Source organism: Silene latifolia, chromosome 11, assembly GCF_048544455.1.
Source record: "Silene latifolia isolate original U9 population chromosome 11, ASM4854445v1, whole genome shotgun sequence".
Taxonomy (NCBI): domain Eukaryota; kingdom Viridiplantae; phylum Streptophyta; class Magnoliopsida; order Caryophyllales; family Caryophyllaceae; genus Silene; species Silene latifolia.
Genome location: NC_133536.1, coordinates 46,593,251 through 46,604,645, shown reverse-complemented (window position 1 = coordinate 46,604,645; position 11,395 = coordinate 46,593,251).

The window sequence follows — 11,395 nt, the reverse complement described above, 5'->3', positions numbered from 1 at the left end:
TCTCAACGAATACAAAGACGTATTCGCCTGGTCTTACAGCGATATGCCTGGGATTGACAGAGAAATTGCAGAGCACCGGATACCCAATAAACCCGGGGCTAAACCTGTGAAACAGAAGCTACGCAGGATGCGTCCTGAGTGGGCCCTAAAAATCAAAGAAGAGGTGGACAAACAGTTCAAAGCCGGGTTCATCAAAGTATCTGAATACTCGGATTGGGTGGCCAACATTGTTCCTGTACCGAAGAAAGACGAGAGAATTCGGGTTTGCGTCGACTTCATGGATCTGAACAAGGCAAGTCCAAAGGACGACTTCCCTTTGCCACATGTTGACATTCTGGTGGATAACACTGCCGAACATGCTCTCCTATCATTCATGGATGGGTATGTCGGGTACAACCAGATTAAAATGGCTGAGGAAGACATGCACAAGACTGCATTCACTACGCAGTGGGGTACATATTGCTACACGGTCATGCCTTTCGGCCTCATCTATGCCGGAGCAACCTATCAGAGAACCGCTACCACTCTCCTACATGATATTATGCACCAGGAGGTAGAGGTATATGTCGATGACATGATTGTGAAATCAAAAGAACGGGACAGCCACATCAGTGCCCTCCGGAAATTCTTCGTTCGTCTGCGGAAATATAACATGAGACTAAATCCTCAGAAGTGTGCATTCGGGGTCACCTCCGGAAAACTCTTGGGACATGTCGTCAGCAAAAGAGGCATTGAGATTGATCCAACCAAAATCAAAGCCCTTCAACAAATGCCTCGGCCTAAGAACGAGAAGGAGATTCGGGGATTTCTCGGTCAGGTCCAATACATCAGCCGATTCATTGTCAAACTCACTATGATCTGCGAACCGATATTCAAGAAGCTTCGCGCCTCCGATCACACCGATTGGGACGACGACTGTCAGAAGGCATTCGACAAGATAAAGGAAATCCTATCCAAACCTCCTGTCCTCGTGCCACCTCAACCAGGGATTCCTCTATCCCTATACCTGACTGTTACCAACACAAGCCATGGGAGCAATGCTAGCACAAACAGTTGGCAACGAGAAGCGAGCCATCTACTACATAAGCAAAAAGTTCATTGAGTACGAGACGAGGTATACCCAACTGGAAAAGACATGCCTTACCCTAGTATGGTCAACAAAGAAGCTGCGGCATTACATGCTCAGCTACTCGGTCCACATCTACTCCAAGATGGACCCAGTCAAATACATCTTCGAAAAACCCGTGCTAAACGGAAGGCTGTCTAGATGGACACTCATGCTGTCCGAATTTGATCTTAAGTTTTTACCTCTCAAGGTTATCAGGGGAAGAGCAGTCGCCGACTTCCTAGCAGAAAATCCCGTCAACGAGGATCCAACGACCGACACATGGTCACTTCCTGACGAAGACATCCTTTGTGCCGACTTCGACGCATGGGACCTATACTTTGATGGTGCATCTAATCTGAGAGGCTTCGGGGTAGGAATCCTTCTAATATCACCAGAGGGAGAACACGTTCTGATCTCGGTCAAGCTAGACTTCGCCGTCACCAACAATGCCGCTGAATATGAAGCATGTCTCATCGGCCTACAAGCAGCCATCACACTTGGCATCAAGAGATTGAGGGTCCATGGCGATTCCTTACTCATCATCAATCAGGTATCCGGATCATGGAAAATCCAATCTGACAGCTTAGCTCCCTACCGAGCAAAGATCAATCAAGAGGCCGAGTTCTTCGACCAAGTCGACTACTTCCACTTGCCACGAGAGGAAAATCAATTTGCTGATGCCCTGGCAAAACTCGCCGCGCTCGTCAACATACCTGACGACATGACATCGATGCCCCTATGTGTCGAGAGAAGGAGCGAGCCAGCTCACATTTGTGCCATTATCGACGACGAGGAAAGCCATGATGAACCTTGGTACTAAGCCATCCTCAATTACAAAACCAAAAACGAATTCCCTCCCAACTCTGGCCAAAGAGGACAAAGAGCCATCCGTTTACTTGCATCACAATTCGTGATAAACCAAAATTAACTCTACAAAAGAACACCCCAAGGAATTCTCCTCCTTTGCATTGACCATCACAAAGCCAAAAAGGTCATGGGAGAGGTCCACGACGGAGAATGTGGCCCTCACATGAGTCCAATGATGCTTACACGGAAAATCATGCGGCTAGGTTACTACTGGACAACCATGGAAGCCGATTGCCGTAACTACTAGAGAATTGTGTTGATTATGTTAGTGGTGAACATAATCATTTCCCTAATAAACTAGCCATGCAACCTAGTGGTCATTGTGAAGACAAACTCATGCATGCATTGGCTCTCTCTTCTTCCCCTCTTCCACCCAGTTTTTTGAGAAGAAAAACACTTTGTTTTTCTTCTTATTTTACCTAACATACACTACAAAATAATTAGTGTATTAGCTTATTATTCATTCATCTAAATATTTGAGTTTTAGAAAGATAAAATTCTTCCTTCTCTTCCATCTCTCTAACCGAAATAATAGAGAGTCCAATAATATTTTTGGGTCAACTTTTACACTAAAATTAATATTATTCTAGTATACATAATATTAATTTGATTAAGAGTTTGCCTTGGGTATTTTACTTTGGGAAGAATCCTGCACTTGGATCCTAGTTCATCCATTAAGGAAAGCCTAAGAACAAGAGAGAAGGAGAACTCTCTTGTACCCATATAAACCGAAATACCATTGTAAGATGAAGATTTCTTCTTTAAATTGTTTATAGTTTGCATGCATAAGATCACCAATTAATTTTATGATTAAATTAACATAAAAAATATATGAATATGTTAGTAAAGAGATCTAGATTTCTAACAAGTGGTATCAAGAGCCTTGGTTGTTTGCATGCAAATCGGTTAAAAGTTTTTCCGAGTTATTCGATTAACATATAAAACTTGTTTAATTTGTGTTATTATGATATATCACGAAAGTAATTATGCATGTTAAAGTTTCTGGTCCTAAAATTTTTTTAGGATATTTTGGTTAATTTATGGATTTTTATTGTTCATATTATATAATAATGGCATTAAAATATGATTTTATGAATAAAATGTCATTTTCGGACTAAAATTAGCTAAACTTCGAATTTTCCCGTTATTTTTGGATATGTTATCACATATATTATTTTAAGATGACCTGTAAATTTTCATAATTGTTGGACTTCTTATGCTCGAAAAATGGATTTTTCATTATTAAAATCGGATTTAGATGAAAAATAGGTTAATATGAGATAAATTTCGAATCTGGTCATAGAAATTTAGTATTTTTTCACATGCAATTTTACAAGATGTTTGTAAAATAATAGGCTATATTGAAGTATTTATGCATGATTTATGATTTTTTGAAGAAAAATAGAATAAATAGTGACTTAATTAGTGAAATATTAATAAAACATACTCCATGACTAAGGAAAAATGTCACATCTTGCATTTTATTATCTTTTTCAGATCTAAAATTGAAAAGTTGATGAATATAATTTCTCACATGTTTTTATGATTATTTTTGTTAAAACCGATAAACCGCAACATTGTTTTTCCGGATAAATTTCGAAATATTTAACCTAAGTTTTTGAACATTATGAGTGTCATGGTATTTTTTCCAGAATGTTCATGAGTTTAAATTTCAAATTTTTAATTTATTTGATTTTTTTTGTGATTTATTTGAAGTTTATAGCATTTTTGTATTTTTTAAGTCCATTAATGAACAAATTTTAGAAATATGAGTTAATTCTGGTCAAATAATTAGTGAAGACTAAATTTTGAGTCCTAAGAGGTTAGGGTAATTAACTTATGCATAAATATGAATTTATGTATTTTTTGTGATTATAAAACGTTGAATAACGCAAATCCATAAAAACCGTGTAATATACGATATTGGCTACTTAAAGGCGATTTAGCATAAAATTGGGCATGTTCATACATATTATAATGCTGCATTTTATTTATGATTGTCATAATTTTATTTTATGTAATTTTTCGAATTATGTAATTTTACTTAGTATGGCCTTAGTTTTTAATTGGTATTACCCGAAATGTATGGGAATATCGATTCGGTTGTAATTTATTGTGATCTCGTATCACCGTTTTGTAATTTAATAGATTTATTTTATTTTAGTTACAAATGTATAATAGGAAATTATGTAATTTGTTATGTAACTTTATTTATTTCGGAGTTCCCAAAGACGGATTTCTTCAAGATGGCGATACATAAAGACGGTGTTACCTCGAGATGCGTGCCACAACCGAAGTTCAAGGGACCAATGGAGTTGGTTTCCGAATATGTAATAGTTAAATAGTTTTTTCTATTTTAGGAAGGCCATACTAGGATATTTTTTTATGCTTTGCATTTTATTTATATGTCGCATGCATCGCTAAATCGCCATAACTAAAACATGCATCATCTTTCATCGAGTTTATCGACCGTGTCAATTACAATTATCGTAGTTCACCGCTTTAGTTCACTTAAAACGTGATAGATAATAAATTGACATGACCTCTCGCTAAAACAGTCAATTGAGACATAGCCTTACCAAAGAGTAGAAACCATGAAAACCTATTTCGCGAGGGAGTGCACTCGGCCCTACCGGGGTACAAAACATATTACGTAGGGGAAGTGGGTGATAAATGTCTATCCACCGAATTCATGTTGATAAGGGATGAATCGGCCCTACCGTGCCCAAGTTGATGTGGATTTGGATCATGGACACATTTATTCGAAATTTGGATTGAGCTCAACGGAAGTATTCGTGACCATAGTCGCATGTGGTCTAGGCTATAGATAAATATTAGAGTAATTTTATCGACCAAGAGTTCTAAAAGTAGAATCGATTAAACGTTAATCCACCGAGTTATATTGATAAAGGATGAATCGGCCCTACCGTGCCTAAGTCGATATGAATTTGGGTCTTTGAATCATTTATCTAAGTTGGGTAGAGGTCACTAGATAAATGCAATAAAACTTGTCTAAATTAGTTTTCACGAGTATTATTATTAAAACGACATTTGTTTTACTCCTATTTTGTTTTGTAGACCACTTCATTTTCTCATAACAAATGGCTACACCAAACCCAAACGCCACGCCTCTTGCTAATTCGTCATGGCTCCGATCCTTTATGGATCGATGTAAACTTGAAATGAATGGGTCAAATTTCTCCGATTGGGATGCCCAACTCAAATTAGCCGCCCAAGGTGACGACAAGCTTCGTTACCTCACCGAGGCCTCTCCACCCAAACCTACTACTAGGTCGACCGCCGCCACTAGGGAAGCATATGAGGCTTACCATAAGGAGTCCGCCGCAATGAAAAATGTGTTGATCTTTGCGATGGAGGCGGATCTCCAAAGGAGAGCCTTTAAGATGGGCACCGCTAATGAGATTTACTCCAAGCTTGTGACAATGTTTTCACAAACTCCGCGGATCGTCCAATATGAGGCAGCCGCGGCATTCTTTGATCTCGACTTCAAAGAGGGCCAAAAAGTTAGCCCTCATGTGCTCAAATTCATGGAGCTAGTCGAGGCCTTGAAGATTCAAAAGGTTGGAATCCCCAAAAAACTTATTGTAGATAGGATTCAACACTCCTTGTCCAAAGTCAAAGCGTATGTTCAATTCCGGGTGAATTTTAACATGCAATACAAGGATGTGTCTCTTGAAAAATTGCACAAGTTACTTGTGCAAGCCGAAAGAGACATGGGGTTAAATGTGAACCAACCTAAGGATGTGCTTAACATTAGCACCAAAAGCAAGGGGAAGTTCAAGAAGAATGGGAGGAAGGGTAAGAAACAAGCTCCCACTTTCACCAAAGCTAAGACTTATGAAGCTAGCACTTCAAAAATCAAGAAGGGTCCTCTTGATAAATGCCATTATTTTAATGGTGTTGGACATTGGAAAAGAAATTGTTCCAAATACCTTGGTGATATTAAGGCTGGAAAGATTACTCCAGTAGGTAAATGACTATCCTTTCTTTTATGTTTTTATTTCAACTATGGTATTGTGATACAAAGTTGTGATAATGTATCTCTCTTTTTATTGTAAATAGGGCCTCCACCAAGCAAAGACAAGGGAAAAGAAAAGCAAGCTTGAGAAACCATCAAGAAGCTAGGAATAGCTTTCATGGAGCTTCGCTTTTTATTGTCTTATTTTAATTATGTTTTGGATTTTAGAACCTTTAAGTTTCCGTGTTCGACATGGAAAGGTATTTTGGATAATTGGTTGTATTTTGGATAATGGTGGCTTGGTTTGCAACCCAAGTCACCCGTTTTATCATTTTATCCTTGTTCTAAAATTCGTATTTAAATGCTTGCTCTTAGAAACATATGATTATTCACTTAAAGTGATCTAATAGACAATTATAATGATGAGATTCATTATATATCCACATGCTTAAGGCTTGTGTATGATCATTTACAAAGTGTCATTGAGTTTATGAACTCTCTTAAAGGAATGTCAATCACCAAGTACACATACAAAATCTAAAACTATTAGTCAAACCTATGAGATAGTCCTCCTTATACTTCAAATCATTTGTGTCCCATAAGCTATCTTTGAATCTCTAGTGTATTTATTCTAAAGATAGAGTGGGAGAAAATGAGGACATAACACCAAGGAAGAGTGTGTACTTGTGTATACGAGATCTACGAAAGGAAGAATGATTTGAATAAAGGTATATCTATTTATATAGTATACCCAATAGATGAGATCTATGGTCTCGAATAAAGCTACATGACAAAAGAGACCAAGTGAAGTAATCAAAGGAATATTTTCTCAAGATAACTACACGAGGAGACCAAAAGAAAGTTTTGGAAGAAAAATGACTAATATAAAGTCTTAACAAAAGTTTTGACTAGTTTATGATAAATTTTGACCAATAGTTTCAACTTTACTTAAGAGCCTAAATGAATCAAAGTAACATCCTAGTAATAAAAAATATTTATGACTAGAGGTTGCAAGGATAGATATACCGATATCCTCAATAGCTAAGTTAAGTATTAACCAAGCATATGTCATTACTTAACCACATCATGGAAATGAAATGGTTAAACCTCCTTCCGAAAAGGGTATTTTGAAGGACGTGTATTAGATATTATTTATATTTAAATAATGACATTGCTACGCATCATTATGATATGAATGAGTTAGATATTAAAATCTCTTTCCATAAGGTTTAGATGAGACCACTTCAAAATGAGTATTTTGAAAGGATATGATGGGAACATATATGGTTTTATCTCAATAACTTAGCAAAGCAATAAATTTAAATTCTTGAAATATCTCAATTGAGTAGTCAATTGCGGATCATGTGGAATTAAGTGGGAATTGGAAATTATTATGTGAAGACATGGAATTTAGTGGGAGTAATCATCTTATAAAAGTCTATAACTCATCACTCATTGAAGAATGACGAGCTAATACCTTCCTTCACAAAGGAGTATTTGATTTTTCAATTCTGGATGAAAATGGACTATGATGAATCCAATCACATCATGAGATGTTGGATAAGTATTGATACATGCACATCGAATCAACGAGAAACGTAGGTTACTCATGTAAATGAAAACGGAATTGCCATTAGCAGTCATGGTCGTTCCTTGAACCTAAGAATGGTTGATCTCATGATTATTAGTTACTAATGTTTTCGCCATTAGAATAATCATGCACATGTCCAATAATGAATCATATGCATAAGAGCATGATGATTCATTGGTAAGCCATAGAAGAAACGTCATGAATTCTCGAGGAGAATCCGATGAGCGATTTCAGTGTTTGACAGAAGACTCTGTTGTGTGTCAAGAGGTTGCACATATTGCAGTTCGAACACACGTAAAGATTTATGAAAATCCTAAATTTTTCAAGCCAAAAGGAGAAATAGGAAGTTTGGAAAGATACTTAGTTGAATAAGAAGTTGCTCAAAACTAATCTTTCCTAATATGCTAGGACTTGTGAGAAGTGCTAGGCTAATAATCTTGACAAATTGTTGCAAGACTCTACAAAACATATACCTAGTGCATTGTGTGTGGATGGAGTACTTGATCAGTACAAGTTATATCATTCACCACAAATTCGTTCGTTATGTGATAATCGATAAGGAAGTTCTTTCAAGATAAAGAACCGAAACCAAGGTCGGGAACCTTGATGTGTACTTGGTAAGGTTCATGCTATGAGTGATAACATGAATGTAAAGGATAATACGATTAAGAAGTTTGAACACATGAACACGTGACATGTTAAACTTCTATTGCAATCAACAAGTGTTTACACACTTACGATATGCATCACAAGGTTGTAATATGGTATTGACTACCCGACTGTGATGTCGACATTTGTCATTTGAGTTATTATTAACTCACCTTATACTTTGTTACATCCAACGGGTTGTAGAGACAATTGAACCCCGTTTAAGTGAACACGGATTAGCATTGTATTTGCCCATAGTTACTTACATGAGGTGACGTCTCGAAGTGACTAGAGTGTGATGCGATTGATGGCAAGTTCAAGTGCCATAGAGTCATATGAGAATGACTAGTCGATCACATAGGCGGACTGTTAGGAACATTTTGTCGGGCCTTATGACCGTTTATAGAGTTCTGGCAAATTTATATATCCTGGTCGTGGCGAGAGCTGCTATAGTATTCAAATGAGTCGATTCTTTTGACTAAAGACTATTCGCCTAAGATGGCACAGTTTCAGATTAACTTTGATTTATGTTACTACGACCTTCGTAAATGGGATCAAATGGGCATATTTTGGGTTATGATGGTTGTGGCTAGTTGAAGGGAATGAGTGCGATAAGAATTGTCCACCCCTAGTCAGGGTTATAACAATATCTCAGGGCCACTCGAGGAGTAATGAACTGGAAATGCGTGGCCACGCTCGGAATGTATCCATGGTGGATAAATCCGGTCAATCAGTTGTTCTCCAGATCGAGGAAACCACTCTTGATATGATCACTTGCAAGTACGACCTGAAAGACACCTTGCATTGAGTGGGAGATAGTAATAGGACAAGAGAAGTGGTGACGCACACTTGTCGAGGACAAGTGGGAGATTGTTGGAATATGTGTCCTCCGACACTAATGCGATCACAACTGTTGATCATGATGATCACATGTTTAAGTCTCATTTTAAAGAATACAATTGGGAAGTGTTAGGCCCAGTTTAGCCTGGTATGACTCCAACCTGGCCTGACCTTATTAGTCTGATTGAAGTAACCTGGGACCGGACAAGTCTAACTACTATTCAGCTATTGAAGAATATTATAGCAAGAAGGCTACTAAATCCTGGAAGTGAAGCATGATGGTAAATAGAGAATAACCTGGCAGAGCGTTAAAACAGGCTGGATTGAGAAAGATAAACAAGAAATGCAGTTGTTGGGAATAAATAATCGTGTCCTATACTCAAGGAAGACCAAGTCCAACCATAAGACCCTATCATCTATGAATCAAGACGGAAAGGAGAGAAAGAGCTGAGGATTCGTTAAAAGAAGAATAAGTCAAGCGGATTAATAGGGAGCATGCCCTATTAATCCGGCAACAACTCCTACATTTGGGGAGTTGGTTGATCATTGCAACGTTGATCATTGTAACGTTGAGAAGAGTGACGTTGATAGAGAAGAGAACTATATATAGCTTTTGTAAATAGATAATGAAGGATCAATTTTTGACTCTTTAATTATTCTACACTTTTTCTATCTTTCATTACTCTTAAGATATCCGATCCTATATACCAATCTGTACTCAGTTCGTCAATATAATATAAACAATATTCTCTATACTTAAATCTTCTTCTTATTATTTATTCCTTAATCTCTATCAAATACATAGAACTAGATACCCAAATTACTCTCTAATTAGGCCGGATCCGTTCAGGAAAATCCTGCTAAAACAATTGGCGCCCACCGTGGGGCATCTAGTTCTTTAACCAAAAAATTCCTTTTACCATCTTTCATTTAATATTCACACACAAAAATGGTGGAACTCACCTCAGAACAACAATTAGCGGCTGCCCTGGCCAAGATCAAAGAATTAGAAACAATCCAAGAGAAGGCAGCCCAAGCAGAAGCATAAATCAATAGGCTGAAGGAGTCTGAGTCTAGCCTGAGAAAAAAATTGGAAAATCAGGCTTCGGGCTCCAAAACCAGATTTGAACCAGGAACCCCATTCTCATCCATTATCAAAAACATTGACTTCTCCAATTTTGGAACCCCGGAGAAGGATACATTATCCGGTACCCCAACCATTCCCAATGACGAAACAAACAGGACTGAAATAGCAATAATGATGGCCATGCTTCAGGAAATTCAAAAACTCCACAATAAAATAGAAAACATACCTGGAGTGCCGGACCGTGGTGAAGTAGAAGTTGATGACTTTGCAGATTCACCCTTTGCAGATGAAATTGCAAAGATTGATCTCCCCAAGAAATTTACTGTTCCATCCATGAGAACTTATGATGGAACCTCTGATTCACAAAATCACGTTGCCATATTCAAACAAAAAATGTTGTCTGCCTCAATACCCAGTGAACTCAGGCAGGTCTGCATGTGTAAGGGCTTTGGTACAACCCTGACCGGAGCAGCATTACAGTGGTTCATTAATCTCCCAAATGGAGGTATCAAGAATTTTGCAGAATTAATCAATGCCTTCAATCAACAATTCGCAAGTAGCAGAGATATGGCTAAGAGACCCAGTAACCTGTTCAGGGTAAAGCAACTTCCTTAAGAATCTCTCAAAGAATTCCTGGCCAGATTTGTCAAAGAAAAAGTGGCTATTCCAGTGTGATGAAGAAAAACGGTAGAAGCCTTGAGGCAAGGAGTCTGCTTGTGGTGACATTTATGCAGACGACCAAGAAAGCATGCCCAACCTTTGCCTTTGTTCAATCCATCGCCTTAGAGCATGTCAGATTGGAAGAAGATCTCAACTTCAGAACGAACTCATCCGGAGGAAAGCAAGGCTATGGACACACTAACAGGAAAAGCTCCAACCAGAAAGGAGGCAACCCCAGATCAGCACCCTATTCCAGGCCTGAAAGATCTAAAGTCAACATGGCACAAGAACACAAAGGTAACCTTTCTAGCCTACCAACTATTCCTGAATATAACTTCTCTATTAATACTGCAGGATTAATTAAACGCTGGAAGAAAGCACGGGAGATACGGTCGGATGGCCCAAGAAATCAGACAACCCCAGGAAAGACCCAACAAGATGGTGTGACTTCCATCAGGACATCGGGCACACCACAGAAGAATGGATCCAGCTCAGGAAACAGGTGGCATATCTCTAAAGAAAGGCTTCTTGAAGGATTTAATCCAGCAGCCAAAGAACAAAGATGAAGGACAAAACAAGAGAGATTCAGGGAACGGCAGAGATCCCCCTCCTCCT